The 18484-nt window shown below is 43.5% G+C and overlaps 1 protein-coding gene and 1 long non-coding RNA gene across 5 annotated transcripts in view; one reads left to right on the plus strand and one right to left on the minus strand.

The window, feature by feature from the left end:
• Nucleotides 1–18484, minus strand: part of Cyp19a1 (cytochrome P450 family 19 subfamily A member 1) — a 101409-nt gene that overhangs the window by 65986 nt on the left and 16939 nt on the right. Inside the window, exon 1 of one of the 4 annotated variants that reach the window (XM_076925245.1) lies at nt 4005–4148. The exons of 1 other annotated variant lie outside the window; for it this stretch is intronic. The gene's annotated coding sequence lies outside the window, so the exon portion shown is untranslated. 2 more of the 4 variants (XM_076925244.1, XM_076925246.1) reach the window with 2 other exon arrangements.
• LOC143439220 (uncharacterized) lies at nt 3792–11361 on the plus strand. Its single transcript, XR_013107567.1, has 2 exons — nt 3792–3929; nt 10253–11361. It is a non-coding gene; the product is annotated as an uncharacterized LOC143439220 (long non-coding RNA).

Consider the following 18484-nt stretch of genomic DNA (forward strand, 5'->3'; position numbering starts at 1 on the left):
TGGACCCCAGGCTCACATAAGTCAAATTTCCAACACAGAAGACAGAGATGGGGGCAATTCTCTGATCAGGTGTGGGAGGGATTGACTCATCTCAAGACCCCAGCACAAAGGAGATAATGAAGCAAAAAGCAAGAGTACAAGGAAAATCAGGGAATGGTCGTCTAACAGGAGTACAAGGGAGTCAGTGTGAAGAGAAAGAAAAGCACAAGAAGTCATAGGCTCAGATCTCTGTATTCTAACATTCTGAGGGCAGGCACAAGGCCCGAGACATCAGTGAGACACCCTGCATTCTCATCAATCTGTTTCACCCAGATGAGGGAAGACAGGCCATTGAAAGAGCAAGCATGGATTCTTCTTTCGAGAAATTTGGTAAAGAATGAGGAGGAGACCCGAGGAAGGGAAGCAAGGCAGAGAAGAAACTTGCTTTGAATGGATTTGTAAAAACAGTTGCACAACTCTTCATTACCCAAATGAGTGTTTAAGACAAAGATAGTCTGCAGCCATATTGCTTGCTGGCCCAGGACAGATCACACTTTCTCTGGGTCTAACTCTTAAGAATACCTCGCCTTTAACTCTTAGCTCCTTGCTGACCATGATTTTGCAAACATCACCAGCCTGCTATTTTATCTCCAATGTGATTCTAGGATCTAAGAGATTGTCATGTCCAGCCTGCCATGGGAGTGGCTATGGTGGCAGAAGCCTTACAGAGCCAAAGGTCCATAAACAGCTCTCAGGCATTTACAGCGGTTGGAAAACTGCATCTTACTTTTATGGATTCAGTCACTTACCCTCAACTCTCTTTGCAGCATTTTAACTACCTGGGAAGAACAGTGCTAAACCCAAGGGGGTGGGATAGACCTCTTTACTCAGGTCACCACTTATAAGGGAAATCCTGTCTCTGTACTCTTGGTCAAGTTTTGTAACTATTTCGGTGGGATGCCTTTGTCTAAATTGCACAAAGGGATGTAGGCTAGTGGGTGCTCTGCCTATACATTTATGTTGGGAGAAAAGACAAAGACAATGTCCTTCTACATGGTTTGAAAGCAGCTCTTTCTCCTCAAGAGACACCATTTTCTCTCATGGAGGCCTGATTCCCTAGACTACAGCTGTTGTGGTTTTCTGCCTTGAATGGAGGAACATACCCAGAAGAGCTCAGACGAAGCCTCTATCTGCAATGATGAAGTGATCGTGGGCAGAAAAGATCAGCCATGGAGGCAGGTGCTGGATAAACCATGAAAGGGGGCTGAGGCAATTTGCTGAGTTGTGAGAACAAGCCTTGGGGAGTTTCATCCCCATCAAAACCTGTTGCCATGTATACAAAATCTACACAAATGATTTTAAATGCCAGTTAGTCTGAGCTAAAAAAAATAAAAACCCTACTTGAACGAACCAGGCTGCAAGAGGTTAAATCATGTGAAAACTCTTGTTTTTAAAAGGAACTACATTCAGTTAAGAACCACTTGTGTAGGATATGTCTCAAATAGTGTTGCCATTTGTCAGGGGGATAAAAGTGCTTTAATCCCTTGTGCCAGAGAATGCCTGAGACATTGTATAATGCAACTAGAATAATTGAGTTTCTTGTTCATTACAAAGACCTCTAGCTGAATACTCAAAATTCTTCAGCAGCTGAGTGGGTTTGAAGTGAATTAACAAGGCTCTTTATAAAAAAAAAACAGTAATAATTTTGAGGTAAAACACAAATTTTACAATAGGATTTTGTGAAGCTATGTTGGATGCTTTTTACTCCAAGAAGCCCTGTGCATTATTCTTTGTTGATACTTTTAGGGTGGATTCAGAAAGACAAGTAAAAAGTTAGCCAGAAGTCTTCTATAGGACTCACTGTACCCCAGCCACACACCTTAAGTCTCCTCAGGATCTGCCTCTACTTCCAGTCTTTGGTGTTGGGGAGTAAGGGGTCCTGCCAAACTGCCTCACAGAGCACACCATCTCTGTGCTCATGGGTCTAAGAGCCCTGTGTTTCATTGTCATACTAGGTCCTCCAAGCATGCAATCCAGAGCCCAGACACTCTCAGGGGGACACTACTGTGGGATACAGAAAGCTAAGCTACTGCAGGATTGAAAACAAAACATAACAAAAACAAAAATAAAACGGAAAACCAAGTCCAAACTCAGGAAGACCCACACTTCCTCCAGCCAGCCAGATATCACTCAAGCATGGTCCAATCCGTCTCTTCTGGGAAGACAAAGTGCAAGCTGAGAGGGAGCCCTTCTTATCCCTGCCTGGGTGCTTTGGGAGAGTTGGCTGAAACCCATCATCACTTTGATGACAAAAGCCTTTGGGAGTGGAGAGAAGAGTGAGAAAAAGAACGGCATTGCACTGCCCAATATGGCTGGACCCAGAAAGGCGGGCGAGAGAACACTGGAAGATGCAGAATGTGACCGTTTTTTTTTGTTGTTGTTGTTTTTTGTTTTGTTTTGTTTTTCAAAACAGCAGGGTCAGACGGAGAACGACAGCCAAGAGGTGGACTCTGAGCCTAGTGAAGTTGAGGTTTTCATTGTTTCTGGTGGGATGAGACAACTAGGTAAGGACTAAGGCCACCCAGCTTCAAAGCTGGTCACAGAGGAGTGTCAAGGGAAGACAGGTGAGAGAGGCCTCTAGTTCAGACTGGGGCAGGGCTAGAATGCATGATAAAACAAAACAATACCCTTCCAGGCTGGTGTTACAGTCGAAGACTTGGTGGAAGGAATTTGAGAAGCACTGGGAAAGGGCATTATTCTGAGCCTGGAAGCAAATCGGAAAGAAAGGGTATGGATCACACCCACCAGCCTCCTCCTTCCTCATGGGCTCCTGGGACTATGGCCACTCCAAGTCATCAACCTTTCTGTTCACTTCCTCACAAAGAGAGCAAATTAAGGCCAGCCCTCAACAGAAGGCAATGTTGTTTCCAAAGTGACCCTCCTCACTCCCTCATCCCCCACCCCCATCAGACCAGGTCTCAGTGTCAGCCAGCGATGATCTTGGCACTAACATGGACCGGGAAGGCTTTTTTCATAAGGCTAGATTGTGTGCAAAGCCTGTCCTTTAGGCTAAAGTTGTGCTTTTTTACTTTCTTTCCTCTTGAGTATTTACAGTGTCCTTTGCTAACCATGAGATGATCGTGATATACAGACCAGAGTTCATAGTTTCCCCCTCACCTTTGTCTAGCAAAAATCAAAAAATGGTATTCCTAGTGACCCCCCTTCACCACCAGCATTTTTATATTTCTGCTTTTAAAATTGAAAGCCATAGTTAAGAAACTAGTGTTCAAATCATTTCCAAAATACACATTTTTTTGGAAACCTTTTTTAAAAATCAAGTTATTTTTGAACGTACAAAGAAAAATATTTCCGGTTAAGTGGCCCCAGTTAGAATTTACAGCTCTATCCCAGTATATCAGTTGGATTGTAACCTGTGTTTTTATGAGGCATAATTCAAAGATGACCCAGAAGGACCAGGTAGCAGACATTCTATTCTGGAGGCATTGGATGAATAGGTCTGTGCTAAGACTTGGGTTCATCTAGCCTGCACTCCCAGAAGTAACCATTAGCATTTATGTTATCCACATTATCTAAGGTCTCTTCAAAGGGAACAGATCCACACAAGGCCTCATAACCAGTTGATGGCAGGGCAGAGAAAGAAAGAGAGAGAGAAAGAGAGAGAGAGAGAGAGAGAGAGAGAGAGAGAGAGAGAGAGAGAGAGTAGAGCCAGGTCTCAATGTCTCCAAGCCCCCCAGTTCAGGATTGTATGTCAGACTCTGCCAAAGCCCACAAACCTTATGCCAAATTGGTGGCCTTCACCCAGGATGGTAGTGCTTACCAGGGGCTACAGACATCCCCTGTGCCGGGTGGCCAACCCTGGCTTGGTAGGATGTCTTCTCTTCTTGTCGGTTCTTCTTGAGACAGCCGAGGGGGAAGAGCGTCAGTGGAAGGTAAGACTTGGTCTTATGAGATATTTAGGTTTGCTGTATAATAAAAGTTTATTTATGCTATAAAAGTTTACTTACTATGCTACTGTAGCTGACCTGCCCTCTGGTATTCCCTGAGGCCAGAAACTTCAGTTTCTGGAACTTAGTACCTCAGCCCCAAAACAGCAGAGGATTAGGCAATGTGGCCTTTATTCTATCTCAGCAGAAACTGTTGGGCTCTAACTTGTGCCTGATAGTCTGAGGTCGCAGGAAGAAAAGACACTTAGAGAAGTTGTTATAGAGTTTATTACTAAGTTCCCTATGAAAAGCTATCTAAGGGGAAAAGTGGAAAGGTCCTAAGTGGGGAAAAGGAAAGAAATTCTAATAAGGGAAAAAAATTCTAAGGGAAAAAATTCCAGGCAGGGGAAAAGGAAAGGAAGGGAAGAATGAGGATGACTACTCTCTCTTTGTCTTTGTCTTCGGTACTTATGCATCTTTCAGAGTACATGGTCACATGTTACAAAGTTCATCACAAGTTCACACCAAAAAATCAAATCATAAATCAAAATAGAAGTTTACAACAGAGAATGTTTACATGCATATCCATTAAGAGTAATTATCTGGCTAAACATCCATCACCTGTCTAGCTCCACAGGTTCACTGAAGGTTTAAAACTATAAGAAATTAGTGAAGCTTTGTATAGATAAACCCAGGCAATATTTTATCTTCTGTCCCAACACCTGTAATAAATTGTGAATTCCCTATTAGTGACCTTTGGTTAACTGTTTTACAACCTCTTGGAATGTGCTCTGAGTAGGAGAAAGTCTGGTTACTATCTAAAAGCAATTAACTGATGACACTTGGGAGACTGGCAGAGTTCTCATTAAAGTTTTGACTATCAGAAAGGGATCTAATAGCAGTCCCACTATAAAAGAGCTTAACAATCATTGATATAATTTTAAGAATTCTTATAGGATCATCATTAAGACTTAAGAAGTCATCTATTTGTCTATATAGCATCACTACAAGACAATACATCTTCATGGATCTGTAGAGATCTGCTCCAAAGAGGTGCACTGCTATTGCTTAGTGATAGTTATATTTGTTTAATAATAATAGGAAAAGCATATTAATAGCAGGAATCTTTCCTAAAATAAGTAAGTCCCTTACAGCCTTGCTGAATAAGGGCTCACTTGTCGCAGATTATATAATAATCCAAGGCAAGCCATTTCAGGGTGATCACCTGCTAATTATTAGCTTGTCCCATTATGGCTCCTGACACCTCTGGCTCCAAGACTGTCTTCTTTCTAAGGACTTGGGGGTCAGTTCTAAGGCCAAAGCCCCAAGAGATCTCATTCTTCACAATTGCAACAAGGCTTTCCTGCAATGCACCCCACACACATGGACTCTGCCCATGGTATTGCACCCTCCTTCCTGATTGATATGTCCCCCAGAATGTCACTAGTCAATTCTACCTGGTATGTGTCCCAATTCCCTAATATTGAAACGTTCTCTTTGTAGTCTTTGAGGCTGAAAGAGCAATGATTGCAAGTATAACTACAGGACCTGTTATCATGACCTTAAATGTCAGGTCATGGGCAGGGGTGCTGTGATGGCATTAGACAAGAGAAGGATTTGGGCCACACTAAAGAGTGGGAGAAGACTCAGGAAAGCTTCATGGAGAAGACATTTGAGCTGTGTCTTGAAGCATGAGATAGAGGAGCAGCAGGCCTTCGAGTCCAGCTCTCCACCCTTTGCTATGGAATTGATCCAGGGAGCAAAGCCGGAAGCGACCCAGGAGCTGAGGCACAGTGAATGTGTTATAGAAACTGGATAGAAACTAATGGCTCCCTCCTTGCACATTCAGGATAGACCCCAAGTTGACATTATAAATTTGTCTGTCCACTTATACAAACTGGGGATGCATGTCAGCCTCTTTTAAGTCATTCTGTACTTGTCTTCTTAGTTTGTAGAAGGATTTACTTTTGTAAAAAAAAAAAAAAAAAAAAAAAAAAAAAAAAAAAAGTGCCATGAAAGAAAATACAAATTACAATGTATACATTTCATGTTTTAACTGTTACATGAACAAGTTCAATGAATAATAATGTTATCTCACCAGGGTTTGAAACATAATGCTATGACCAATCCAGTGGTTATAGCATATTTAGTCACAGATTGTGGACCTATGTATTTAGAGTTTTCTAAAATCAAATGACAGATTTTAGCTGTCATTGGTGAATCTTCATGTGAGGATCAGGAAGACCTGGCCCAGCTCCAAACACTAAGTAGATTCACCCTGTGTCACCATCTGCTTTACTTTCTGTCTGTAGAATGGAAGCAGTTGTTTAGGACTGAAAAAAAAAATGGAGTAGACCATTTCTAAGGACTCTTCCAGCTCTGCCATTTCCAGGACTAAGTTCAAGGAATTCTTTTGTTGAGCAGAGGCCCAGAACGTTCTCTTCACTTCTATCCATCATGGTTATCATTGTGTCTGAAACACTGACTCCCCTTCCCTCAGGAACTCTTAGCCTTGGTAACACGTTGACTCAAAAATTGCTCTACTGCTATTAATAATCACCGTCCTTTCCCACTTCAGCTGGGGGGCTTGAGGAGCTAACAGGGCCAGAGAAAGTGACAGGTGAGCAGCTGGGGCCAAGACAGAGAGTTACTTCAGAGTAACAGGCTGGTTGCTTTGCTTTGGATTAGGAAACTAGACCTGAGCTGACAACTGCTCTGTGGAAGCTTGCTTCCTAGATGTGGAGAGAGGGTAACTGGACCAGACCCCCATCTGCCAGCTCTGCAGAGGTTTGCTGATGCCAACAATGGCATATTTTTTTGTCTCCTTCAGACCTCTGTTTCAGAAGACCTCAGAGTGAGGTGAAGAGCTTTGGACCCTTCCTTCATTCTGAAGCCCTATCTACCCCATCTACTTCTCTCTGTAGGGCAGCTGGATTTCTTGCCACTACTGCCAGACTTTCATCTGGTCCCTGGTTTACATGGCTTTCTACTGAGCAAACAAACATTCCCACCCACAAAGGACAAAGGCCATCCATGTATAAACCTTAACATGTGTCAGCCAGGTGCTGCTATGGACTGGCTCAACTCACAACCTTGGGTTGGGAGTCTGCTTCTTGGTCTCGTCAACTAAGTTCAAATCCCCCAGTAAAGAGCTTATGGAACAGATTCATATATGGTGGTATTGTATGCCCAGATGACTACCTATGTGATGATTAAACAATTCTTGTATCAACGTATGGAAGAAACAATAGCCCTGCTGCAAGTTGCAAGTGAAATCTCACCTCTTAACGGAAAGTGACCTTAAGGAAAGCCTAGGGGAAAAGTCCAGATGACAGATGTCTCAACCTTCTTGTGTGTGGCAGGGCATGTGCTGACCCTGAAGGTGAAAAGAAGGCTCTGTCACCCATCTTCATCCCCCAGTTGGTCAGTTGCTACCAAGCATCATCCAAGGATTTTAACATTTGTCTTTCCTCCCCTACTCCTGCCTCCACAGCTCCTGGCAACTCTTAGGACCAAGCTGTTTCAAGCATGGCTTTTTGTTAAGTCAGCTACAGGAAGGAAAAGATGGCTGTGTGATCAAGAAGGTCAAACACAGCTACCCAAACACTGCATCTGCAGCCCGGGCCTATGCCAGGCTCGTGCCAAGGCAAGCCCATCAGAAGCCCATTTGGGTAATTCTTTCCTCATGCCAGAACAATCTCAATGAGAACTCCTTTGCAGGAATGTTACTGATAGAAAGAGGGTGGGGAGGTGCCACTGTTTTAACTTAGAACCTGGGTGTTTAACAACCCTCCATTCATGCATAGTCCACAGCTTATGCTGTATAGATTTTTTCTTTTAAGTTTTAGGGGAGCATTCAACCAATGGGTATTGAGCCCAGGGGTGAGAACATTGATCTTCCATGGGGCATTCATGGGAGGCTCTATGGAAGAGGTGACATTCGAACTATGTATGCCCAGAGAAGTTGGAGAGTGGAAAACCTTTATAGTACTGTATCTGTGGGAGGGCAGAGAGTGTAGGACCAATCTAGCCAACAAGATGGTAGGATTCCAGCCCATGGGGCAGAGCTAGCTACCACCAAATGTGCTTATTGTCTGCCTGGAAGACCTATGCCACTAGGGAGTTTTGAGCCCCATATGAGTAAAAGTCATGTTTACACCATTTTCTTCATGGAAATCCATACAAAGCTTTTTGAGGTAACTTGACGGCTGAGGAGTCCTAACTAATGACAGTCAATAACCTCAACTCAACCTCTTGCCTAGGCATCTTTGGAGTCTTCAAGCATTTTTCCACATGAGTTACCCAGTATATCATGCTTACATCACAGACTCTACTCTGAAGGCGGCTACTCCCAGCCTACCAACTTGTCATAGAGGGTTCTAAAAAAGTCGCTTCAGTGGTTTCTGACTGTATAAGAGATTGTCTCCGTGGAAGATGGTTTTGACAGAAAGAGGGTTGAGTTGCTTGAAGAATATTGAATGGAACTTGCTGTCCTGTCAGCTGATGGGATGGGTCAAGAAGACAACCATGCAGGGCTTATTCTTACCACATTTTTCCTGTCTTTGAATTCTGGACTCTCCAGGGCCCAAGCCTGCAGTCTAAGCAATACCATCCCCAGTTCCTCTAGCCCTCCTTTGGGAGCCACTCCCACTGTTGCCCCCTTGAAAACAACAGTCCTTTCCCCAATGTATGTATGTGGACTTCCTATTCATTTCTTCTTCAACCAGATGTTTGTGGAGATGTCTGCTCATATTTTTGCCTGTTGTTGCTTAAAAAGAAATAAAATACATGATACTCCCCTTAGGAAAAGCACCACTTTTGGAGATAGAAAAATAGCAAGGTGTGGACTAAATTGGATAGCAATGAGAAGTTCCAAGAAGGAGAAAGAGACAAAGAAAAATAAAGAGAAAGCTAAGAAAGGAGACCGCCTTATATGGAGAGACCATGCAGATAGTTCATGTCTAGAGAATACGAAGGGGAAATCAGGCCAAAAGGAGTCTACCACATGGGGGGTTAAAAACAGTTCTTTGCTTCAGCTTGGGAAAGGTGTTAAGAATGCTGAACTTTTGAGGCAGCTTGCTGGAGTCATACAGAAGATGGGGGGTTAGGAAAGAACAGGTATACAGGGAAACCCTCTGAAGGCAATTTCTCATAGTGGAATTGGTCCTTTTGCCTCCATGGGATCTTCCTCCTACTCTTCCTCCTCTTCTTCCTTCTCTTCTGCCTCCCCCTCCTCCTCCTCGGCTGTCTCTCTCCTCTCCTCCCCTCTGTCTGATACCCTGATGTGGGGCGGTAGGCTGTGGGAAGCAGCTGGGTGCTTGGTCAAGCATAAGCCTGGAATCCTGGACCCTTATTAGATGGCAGGAGTTCAGCTCTGTTCCTGGGCCCTGGTTCTTTTCATGTAGCTTCAGCCCTCCACAGCCCCTCCCACAGAGAGGTCTATGGACATCAGTCAGGAGGAACAGGCCTCAGGCCCTAGAGAGATTTACATACCAATGAGATGCCTAAAGGCCAGAGGGCAGAGCCAGTTAAGCATTCTTCTCCAGCCCCCCTCCTCTCTCCCTCCCTATTTAACTCAGGTCTGCCCTGAGTTTCATGGGGTTGCACATCCAAACTCAACTACCATCCGTCATGAAAATAAAGCAGGCTACAGCTATTTGGCTTAGCCAGCTTGCCTGAAGCAACAGGGGCAAAACCCTTCTTGCTACCCAGCCCTGTGTTCCTTAGACAGTTTCTTTTGCAAGGCTAAAAACTCCAGGTTGAGCCTAGAGAAACTGCATGACGCCTGCCAGTTTCTCCATGCAGCTGCCAGCTCAAATCCAGCTTCCATAAACACAAGCTTTCACTCCTTCTGACTCTTGACTCTCCTATCAAGCCTATGTGTCTCTTCCTCTAAGCTTTTCATCAAAGTTGGCCTTTTTCCCCCTTCTCTACATTTAAGATTTCTAAGAAAAACAAAGGGGGGATACAGGACCTCTCTGCCAGAGCACCCAGACGTCACATGGCAGAGCAAGCCCCTCCCCCACTGCTTCTAAACCTGCCATTAATGCTTCTTCCCCCAAACAGGAACACCTACAACAATGTTCCTGCTTCTCAACCAAAAATTTTCTTGTTTTTTGTTTAAATGTCTCCTTTTCTAACACTCATGATATATGCCCAACATTTTTTTTTCAATTTTTAAAATTTCTTCAAGGTTCAAAAGCCATCTAATTTATTCCACAGGTTAAATCAACATGCTAATCACCACTTCTCAAGTCGTAATAACTAATTTCCTTTCACAGACAAACTGATGCTGACTAAAACTTCCTCAAACACCTTTGCTTTTCTAGGATCTCAATGACAGACCATGATGTGCTTGCTCCCAACTAGCCTAATGCTTGCTACACACCCTTTACAGACATCCCCCTGCCGGGGTGCTGCTTTCCTGTTGTGATTAGCCTATAGGTGCTCCCACAAGTCCAGCAGAAACAATGCCATCTCCTGGAACCTGACTGGGACACCAAGTTGCCTTCTTCCAGCCACCCGTCTGACTGAAGACCCCAGACATGCACACTGAGACCCAGACATACACACTGAGATCCAGAGACACACACTAAGGACTCCAGAGACATGCTGAGATCCAGCAGAGACAATGCCACCTCCTGGACCCTGCCTGGGATGCCAAGCTACCTTCTTCCAGCCACCAAGTTTCACTGAAGACTCTAGAGACACACTCTGAAGAACCCAGAGACACACGCTGAGTCCTATAGAAGACAGATCCAGACCTTCCAGCTACAGATAAACTCTTTTGTCAAAGTCAAATAGCCAAAAGTTACATGTTAGTAAGGAAAACATAATGTCTATCTAGATTAATCAGATGTTATTACCCTCAAACTGTACCACCTGTGTTTAATTGTTTCAATGATCTCTTACCTTCCTAACCCCCACCCTCAGCTCCCCTTACCCTTTGGCTTAATTGTGCCACACCCTATGGCCTTCATAGTATTTTCTTTTGACTTCCTTATCCAAAATTTTCACTACAAATAACAATGACCCCCCCTTTTTAAAAAAAGAAAATATGGGAGTTGTGGGGCCGTGGGCTGTGAGAAGCAGCTGGGTGCTTGGTCAAGCATAAGCCTGGAATCCTGGACCCTTATTAGATGGCAGGAGTTCAGCTCTGCTCCTGGGCCCTGGTTCTTTTCATGTAGCTTCAGCCCTCCACAGCCCCTCCCACAGAGAGGTCTATGGACATCAGTCAGGAGGAACAGGCCTCAGGCCCTAGAGAGATTTACATACCAATGAGATGCCTAAAGGCCAGAGGGCAGAGCCAGTTAAGCATTCTTCTCCAGCCCCCCTCCTCTCTCCCTCCCTATTTAACTCAGGTCTGCCCTGAGTTTCATGGGGTTGCACATCCAAACTCAACTACCATCCGTCATGAAAATAAAGCCTATAAAACTCATGGACTTTCTCGTGTCATTGGGGCCGCACCATGAGGAACCATGGAGAAGGCCTTTAATGAGCCACTGTAGCTGTAGCCACTATGCCTAACTTCCCTCTGGAGGAACTTTCAGTGTTCCCAGCCAACTACCCACACCCTGAGATTATCTACAATCTTCTATGATCATTCTTGTCCCAAGAGTGCACAGAGCATAAAAGTAAGAAGCCATAAAACTTCCTTCCCAAACAAAGATAATTTCTGCTCTTGACTTGATAGAGGAACTTGTCAGTTCATTCTGAACACAAGAGCCATACTTTCAAGGTCAAACTCCTTCCATTAAGCTGGGAATCCAGAAAAGTTACTCAAAGAATGTTCCCCTTTCTCCCACAGGTTCTAGGATCAAGGGTCATGGCTCCTCCAATACTTTACTCTGACCAACACACCGTGCCTTCTCCCCTCCCCCCTCTTCCTTCCCCCTCCCCCCCCCATCCCTCCCTTATCTTGCCATCTAAAACATACTTCTGTTCTCTCAGGCCTGAATCTTCTGTTTATCACTTGAATGACTAGATCTAATTTATTTGTCACTTCCCTTAACATGTCAGATTATTTTGTCCTTCCTGAGGCTAAGGTAACTTCTACCTAAATTTGGATCACTAGACTTCTAGAAAAATATTATGATCAGATTTAGAAATAAAAACCCAGGGCCTGGAGAGATGGCTCAGTGGTTAAGAACACTTGCTTGAGAGTGTAGTTTGAGGATAACTTGAGTTTGGTGCCCAGCACCCACATCAGGCAGCCCACAACTGCCTATATAGCTTCAGGTTATAACTCTTCTGACTTCTGTGGGCGCCCACACATATACACATATGCAGACTCATGTACACATAAATAAATCTTTAAAAAGAGTCCCAGAGGGTAGGATGCCATTTGGGATTTAAAAAAAAAATTTATCCTAGAAAGTTGCACTTTGTAAACAGTTAAGATTTCTGTAATGGTTTCCCTGCCATAGAAAAATTCTCATATGATTTTTATGTAGTCACAAAACAAGTAAAGCTGTAATTTCAAAATAAGACAAAAAGAAAAAAGAAATGGTCTAAACTTTTTATGGCACCCCTTTTGTTGCCAGTTGCCCCCTTTAGATTGTGCTTTTGAGTTCTTACCAAGGAACTCACTGCCATTTTTCCCCACCCGATGATGTCGCTAAATATTTCAAAATCTATGCCTATGTTGGTTCCCCAGACAGACATGAGCCAAACATTGAAACTACTGCAAATTCAAGTGAACATTCCTGATTATATCCACTGTTTTAGGTCTCATCTCCCACTCTAATTCAAAGGGACATTAGCTACCCAAGGGAACTGGAATCCTGCTCAGGCTAAAGGTGTGTGCCACCAACTCTCCCATTTTCCAAGATTCATAGAGTGGATGGTCAGTGGTTGGCCTAGTTGCCCTCAGGAGGGCACTTTTTCAACTAGGTTTCACTGTCATCCATAATACATCTGAATAATTTTTGTCTAGCAAACACTGGGGACTTTAAAAGTGTTAAGGCAGCCATGTTCCACCCTCAATCCTCAGTGCAGTCTCCTTGACACTTTTTTTCTAGCCAGTTCCTAGATCTAGCACACACAAACCACAGTCATGGACCACAAGTGTCTGGCATCATAAGTAGAAGTAACCCTAATTTGTACATATAGATCGTCTCCTGGAAAGTACCCAGAGGTGAAGTTAAAATGCAGCCTCCTTTAAGGCCTCTATTTTCTGGGTTTCTCTTCTGAAGCCACATGACCCTTACAGTTGCCTTTGCTGTCTACTTCCTGGCAATTTTTGCCACTAAAAGTAAGTTCCTCGAGGGCAGGATCCATGTCTGATTCATCACTGGGTCCCCTGCAGGGGTGAACCCTGTATGAACTATAGAGGACATGAGGATGAACCCAGCCCTCACTGTGACTCAAAGTGCCAGGGAGCTAGAAGGAGCAGAGGGTGGGAGTCTGCTTTTTTCTGAGGCTGGCAATGCCCTCTTCTCTCTCCTGCTTTCTCCCTACTGATGCCTGAAAGAACAACAAAATGATGCTCTCTCTTGAACTAGCTTCTGCCAACTGTCACCATGGGACAGAATCCCCTGGGAAGCCTTCAGCTGTTAACAGCTTAGAATGCTGCTGTTCCCAGGAGTCTCTGCCCTGAAGAGCAGAGATGGGATCAGAATAGGGCATTGAAAAAGGCAAGGGTTGAAACTTAGCCAGGAGTGGTGATACAGCACTTTATCTCAGGCATACGCAGGTAGATCTCTGTGAGTTAGAGGCCAACCTGGTCTACAAAGTGAGTTCCAGACAGCCAGAGCTACACAGAGAAAGCAGAAAACAACAGAGTAGACAATTCTGTTTCTGAAGGACACGTTCTCCTGTTAGGGTATTGAGGCAGGACAGGGTGGCAAAATAGAGCCTTCATTTTTGTTGTTCTTTCTTGATGGAAGATATCAGAATTATTAAGGCAAGTCCCCAGGGACATAAAGATGATTTTTCCATCTCACATTCTCATGTTCAGGGCTTCTCAGAGGTGCAAGGGCCATGAATCATGTAACAGAAGTACAGTGGATGAGCAATGACATTCTTGTAGCATGGACTCCTCTCTTCCAAACATGAACTTCAGATCTTGACCCCACAGGCCAGTATCTGTATTTCTGTATTTCCTTAAGCCAAGAAAAGTAGGATGCATCACAGAGACCTCTCTATATGATTAAAATGCCATGTGGAGAAGAAGAATAGTTAAAGGAATGGGGCAAATGTTAGGGGAACAACAATTAGGAAAGAGATCAAGAAAGAGACCAGTAGAGAGGCAGAAGCCAAGGCTTCTACCCATTCTGGTATGTTCTGTACATTGTTGAGCAGGATTTTAGCAAACATTTTCATCTTTTGGGTCAGTTGCAAAATCTGACTGGTGGTTCATATCCTAGAAAACTCAGGAATTAACTTGCAAACTTTGCAAAGTTTCTGCGAGGGTTTTGGCCATTCTTATAAGTACCTATAGTATTTCACTCCTATTTCCCCTGATAATACCTGCCTTTGAGCATAATTGCCCAAACCAACCCTTCCTCCTTGAAGTTGCTTCTTGTCAGGTATTTTGTCACAGTAACAATAATTAAGATGGTCTTTCAAAAACATGTCAAAAGAGTTAGGGTCAGATTTGTAGCACCCACAGGGCAGCTCACAACCATTCATAACTCCAGTTCCAGGGGATGCAATATCTTCTGAATTTTGTGGTTACCAAGAACACACATGGTACATGCAGACAAAACACTCTTACACATGAAGTAAATCTGGCTTTAAAAAAATAGCTGGAGAGTTGGCTCAGTAATTATGAACATTTCCTGTTCTGGCAGGGAACAGTGGTTCAGTTCCCAGTACCGCACCAGCATGGTAACTCATAAGCATCCTTAATTCTAGGTCCAGGAGATCTGACAACTTCTTCTCACCTCCCTGGACATCAGGCATGCATGTGGCACACATACATGTAGGTAAAACTCTCTTACACATAAATAAATCTAAATTTTAAAAGTTAAAATGCTTGTAACTGAAAGACCAGTGGTTAAGAGCATTTGCTACTCTGTAGAGGACCTGACTTCAGTTCTCATCACCCTTGGGGGCTCATTACAACCACTTGAATCATTGGCTCCAAGCTATTCAATGCTCTCTTCTGGCCTCTGAGGACACCAGCATCCACATGCTTCATACACTCGTGCGTGTACACACATACACACACACACACACACACTAAGATAAAATATGTTTTAAATAAAAGAGAGGTAATACCAGTGTTTTATGTATCACACATATACACACACACACACACACACACACACACACACACACACACACACACACACACACACACAAAATACATCTTTTTAAAGTTAAAGTAAAAGAGACCTGAGAGATGGCTCAGTAGTTAAGAGTACTTACAAGCCAGGTGGTGGTGGCACACACCTTTAATCCCAGCACTTGGGAGGCAGAGGCAGGCGGATTTCTGAGTTCGAGGCTAGCCTGGTCTACGGAGTGAGTTCCAGGACAGCCAGAGCTACACAGAGAAACCCTGTCTTGAAAAACCAGAAAAAAAAAAAAAAGAGTACTTACTATAATGTGCAGGGGACCCAAATTTGGTTCCTAGCATGTAACTTTCACTCCAGGGCATCCAACACCCTCTTCTGGGCTCCTTGGCAGCTGCGTACATGTGCACATACCCCAACGAATACATATTTAAAAGTAAGACTTTTACAAGATGTTCAAGGTTAGAAAAAATAAAATCCTACAAGGTTAGAGTTATGTTTGAAAACAAGTCATTCACTGTACCTTACGTAGCAGCTGCTGACTATTAGCACAGACCATTCCTCAGTGTGTCATAGACAAATAAGGACAGAGTTGTGAGGGCGGACTGAAGCCTAGGGAAATGATGGAGAGAGCCACCAGGGAATAATGGAGAGAGAAGTGCTAATACTACAGATTAGGCACAAAGCCTAAAGCAAGCAAGGTGCTGCTCAGTCACTGTCACTGCTCACATTCATCCCTCCACGCTCCCACGACTCTGTTGGCCTACGTATGGCCTGTCCACTTATTGGCCTATCTCTTCTGGGCACCTAGGATGTGCATGAACTGCGTGTTGGCTCAGAGACACAGACACAGCAGAGGCTCCTTCCTGGAAAGACTTGGGAGCTAAGAAGTCATGTAGCCCTATCTCCAGTACCATAGTTAACAGACCACAGTGCAGATAAAGGCAAATCTCAGGAGTTAAGGAGCACTAAGGTCCTGCTATACTTTATGGTTTGTCTCTTGAGAACGCGTGTCGGAATTCGTTTGCTGTTGTGATGGTGTGGAGAGGTGGGTCTGTTAGGAGCTGACTTAATGAAGCTCTCAAGGGACTCTCATGAGGGATAAGTTACCTCAAGAGAGGGTTATGCACTGCGGTAGTCTCCCATTTCACCTGACAGTGTGAGCTTATTCTCTGCCATGAGTTGAAACAGTCTTCACCTACTAAACTTTTAGATTTCTACCCTGAACCAATTAATCACCATTCTTCACAAATCATCCAGAAATCATCCACAAATCAAGAGATGACTCAGTGCTTAAGACCACTGATTGCCTTCCAAAGGACCTAGGTTCAATTCCTAGCACCTACATAGTGGTTCACAACCATTGGTAACTCCAATCCTAGGGAATCTGATGCCCTCTTCTGGCCTCCAAAGACATTGCATGCATTTGGTGCACAGGCATGCAAGCAACACACACACACACACACACACACTCACACAAATTTTAAATGTAATTACCCAGTATCAAGTATTTTGTTATAGAAAGTAATGACTTAGGATCATAGAAAAATTCTAAGATGTCCAGTGTTCTTCTCCCTCAAACACATACTACTGTTGATGATGAGCAAGAATCTTGAATATGATTCAATGTTATGCCCTATCTTGCCACCTATGTAAGAGGGATTTCATAAATGTAACCAAGCCCCTAGTCAGCTGACTTGGGGTAAATTAAAGTGAGTATTTTCCTGGGTGGCCTTGACCTAATCACAAATACTTCTAACAGGAAGCAGGTCTTCTCAGAAATCCATGGTGACAAGCGTCTCCAGAGATGGCAGATAGCCTTAAAGAAGCAACTTGTCACAAATGCAGAGGGCCATGTATCAGAAATGGCAGAAAGCATGTCACAGTTGGAATTAAGAAGCAGAGAGCTAGCCAGGTCTACACAGAGAAACCCCCGTCTCGAAAAACCAAAAAACAAAACAAAACAAACAAACAAACAAAAAAAAAAAAAAAAAAAGGAGAAAAGAAAAAAAAAGGCAGAGAGCTTGAAAGACAACCTTATACCTCAGGAAACCGAAGCTATGACCAAAACCTTGATTTGTCTTTAATGTCAGGAGAAGATATAGCCTACCTATGCCCACATTCTCAGTCTATGTCAGATAAAAGGCTGTTTCAGATTACATTGGAAGTCACTAATTACATAGCAATAGAAAAGCAGTGTGTGGGATAAAGGGAAAGGATGTGCAGAGCAGAAGCAGATAGAACTGCTAGCGCCCCAAGAGAAACTAGGCAGCAAGAAAACCTCCAGCTTCAAGACTCTTGATAAAAATCACAAAGTAGATTTAAGCAGTCAAATACTGAGTGCTTAATGTGGGCGAGGTGATTGAAGCCTACCTAGTCCTACAGAGGAACCCAATCTCCTCCTCCAGTGAATCCCCCACCCCCTGAAAAGGATTAAACCCAAAATCCTCCCTAGAGTATTCAAGAGGAGACACCCTGACTGTAGCTCCAACTTCTACCCAATAACCAAATGCTGGAGAAAGGGCAGGGGTGAGATTTACATGCCTGAGAGGCTGAGCAAAGAACAGCAAATATTTCACTTCTATCCCTGGAAACTCAAGGCTGTTTTCTAACACAGTTCTTCCAGAATATTAAATATATATATATATATATATATATATATATATATATATATCTCCATAGCTTGTTTTTTCTCTCCCTTCCCCCTCCCTCCCTCTCCTTCCCTTTTCTTTTAGAAGATCCATGAGAGCTTTTATTGCTGATTAATCATTTTAATATTTGAATCTTTTAAAGAGGGTTTGGAGAAGCTGGGGGTTTTGTTGTTTTTCTTCTTTTACTTTTTTTTTCTTTTCTTATTTTTTTCTTTTGGTTCCTCCAGGCAGGGTTTTTCTGCATAACAGACTCCTGGACTCACTCTGTAGACCAGGCTTGCCTCAAACTCACAGAGATCCACCTGTCCTGCCTCTCAAATGCTGGGACTAAAGGTGTGTACCATCACACCCAGCCAGAGGTACTTTTTTTTTTTAACATTCGAAATAATCAAAAGTTATATAAGATTCACAGGGAATATATCTTTTAAAGGAAAATCTACCTCCTCCTTTTCCCTTCTCACAAGCCCTAAGTCTTCATGAGGAAAATAAATTTTTAGTGACAAACTTTATGAAATTGCCAAGTAGAAGGGGCAATAGAACGCTGAGCATCCCTTCCCAGGAGAATAACATGACTCTACTGTCCCATCGGAACATGGTCACAAACTACAGACCTACAGAAGGGCCATACATGGATGAAGAGCCTCCCCCCACCCAAGGAAAAACCCACAGTGTT

The sequence above is a fragment of the Arvicanthis niloticus genome, chromosome 26 (genome assembly GCF_011762505.2).
Source record: "Arvicanthis niloticus isolate mArvNil1 chromosome 26, mArvNil1.pat.X, whole genome shotgun sequence".
Taxonomy (NCBI): Eukaryota; Metazoa; Chordata; class Mammalia; order Rodentia; family Muridae; genus Arvicanthis; species Arvicanthis niloticus.